Genomic DNA, 2,500 nt, shown 5'->3' with positions numbered 1-2,500 from the left:
TGGCTGACGTTTTGCTCCGCTCTCGACGGTCACCGCGCAACGCAAGAACAGGCCAAAAACTGGCCAAAACGGCCCAAAAACGGGCCAAAACTGGCCATTTTTGGCTGCGCGAGCGAGCGGCGAGCGGCGGACAGCGAGCGAAGCGAGAGGCAGCACCGTCCCTGCTATACGAAAGCCCCATCCAGCCCTGTGCCACCCGGGGGGTTCCAGGGTGCTGAGATGGCTGACATTTTGCTCCGCTCACGACGGTCGCCGCGGCACACAAGAACAGCCCAAAAACAGGCCAAAACAGCCCAAAAACGGGCCAAAACTGGCCATTTTTGGCTGCGCGAGCGAGCAGCGAGCGGCGGACAGCGAGCGAAGCGAGAGGCAGCACCGTCCCTGCTATACGAAAGCCCCATCCAGCCCTGTGCCACCCGGGGGGTTCCAGGGTGCTGAGATGGCTGACGTTTTGCTCCGCTCACGACGGTCGCCGCGGCACGCAAGAACAGGCCAAAAACTGGCCAAAACAGCCCAAAAACGGGCCAAAACTGGCCATTTTTTGCTGCGCGAGCGAGCGGAGAGCGGCGAACAGCGAGCGAAGCGCGAGGCAGCACCGTCCCTGCTATACGAAAGCCCCATCCAGCCCTGTGCCACCCGGGGGGTTCCAGGGTGCTGAGATGGCTGACATTTTGCTCCGCTCACGACGGTCACCGCGCCACACAAGAACAGCCCAAAAACAGGCCAAAACAGCCCAAAAACGGGCCAAAACTGGCCATTTTTGGCTGCGCGAGCGAGCGGCGAGCGGCGAACAGCGAGCGAAGCGAGAGGCAGCACCGTCCCTGCTATACGAAAGCCCCATCCAGCCCTGTGCCACCCGGGGGGTTCCAGGGTGCTGAGATGGCTGACGTTTTGCTCCGCTCACGACGGTCACCGCACCACGCAAGAACAGGCCAAAAACTGGCCAAAACAGCCCAAAAACGGGCCAAAACTGGCCATTTTTGGCTGCGCGAGCGAGCGGCGAGCGGCGAACAGCGAGCGAAGCGAGAGGCAGCACCGTCCCTGCTATACGAAAGCCCCATCCAGCCCTGTGCCACCCGGGGGGTTCCAGGGTGCTGAGATGGCTGACGTTTTGCTCCGCTCTCGACGGTCACCGCGCAATGCAAGAACAGGCCAAAAACTGGCCAAAACGGCCCAAAAACGGGCCAAAACTGGCCATTTTTGGCTGCGCGAGCGGCGAGCGGCGGACAGCGAGCGAAGCGAGAGGCAGCACCGTCCCTGCTATACGAAAGCCCCATCCAGCCCTGTGCCACCCGGGGGGTTCCAGGGTGCTGAGATGGCTGACGTTTTGCTCCGCTCTCGACGGTCACCGCGCAATGCAAGAACAGGCCAAAAACTGGCCAAAACGGCCCAAAAACGGGCCAAAACTGGCCATTTTTGGCTGCGCGAGCGAGCGGCGAGCGGCGGACAGCGAGCGAAGCGAGAGGCAGCACCGTCCCTGCTATACGAAAGCCCCATCCAGCCCTGTGCCACCCGGGGGGTTCCAGGGTGCTGAGATGGCTGACGTTTTGCTCCGCTCTCGACGGTCACCGCGCAATGCAAGAACAGGCCAAAAACTGGCCAAAACGGCCCAAAAACGGGCCAAAACTGGCCATTTTTGGCTGCACGAGCGAGCGGCGAGCGGCGGACAGCGAGCGAAGCGAGAGGCAGCACCGTCCCTGCTATACGAAAGCCCCATCCAGCCCTGTGCCACCCGGGGGGTTCCAGGGTGCTGAGATGGCTGACGTTTTGCTCCGCTCTCGACGGTCACCGCGCAATGCAAGAACAGGCCAAAAACTGGCCAAAACGGCCCAAAAACGGGCCAAAACTGGCCATTTTTGGCTGCACGAGCGAGCGGCGAGCGGCGGACAGCGAGCGAAGCGAGAGGCAGCACCGTCCCTGCTATACGAAAGCCCCATCCAGCCCTGTGCCACCCGGGGGGTTCCAGGGTGCTGAGATGGCTGACGTTTTGCTCCGCTCTCGACGGTCACCGCGCAATGCAAGAACAGGCCAAAAACTGGCCAAAACGGCCCAAAAACGGGCCAAAACTGGCCATTTTTGGCTGCACGAGCGAGCGGCGAGCGGCGGACAGCGAGCGAAGCGAGAGGCAGCACCGTCCCTGCTATACGAAAGCCCCATCCAGCCCTGTGCCACCCGGGGGGTTCCAGGGTGCTGAGATGGCTGACGTTTTGCTCCGCTCTCGACGGTCACCGCGCAATGCAAGAACAGGCCAAAAACTGGCCAAAACGGCCCAAAAACGGGCCAAAACTGGCCATTTTTGGCTGCACGAGCGAGCGGCGAGCGGCGGACAGCGAGCGAAGCGAGAGGCAGCACCGTCCCTGCTATACGAAAGCCCCATCCAGCCCTGTGCCACCCGGGGGGTTCCAGGGTGCTGAGATGGCTGACGTTTTGCTCCGCTCTCGACGGTCACCGCGCAATGCAAGAACAGGCCAAAAACTGGCCAAAACGGCCCAAAAACGGG

Source organism: Musa acuminata, unplaced genomic scaffold (assembly GCF_036884655.1).
Source record: "Musa acuminata AAA Group cultivar baxijiao unplaced genomic scaffold, Cavendish_Baxijiao_AAA HiC_scaffold_1126, whole genome shotgun sequence".
In the NCBI taxonomy this organism is placed as follows: Eukaryota; Viridiplantae; Streptophyta; class Magnoliopsida; order Zingiberales; family Musaceae; genus Musa; species Musa acuminata.
Note: the sequence above shows the minus strand (reverse complement) of the source record.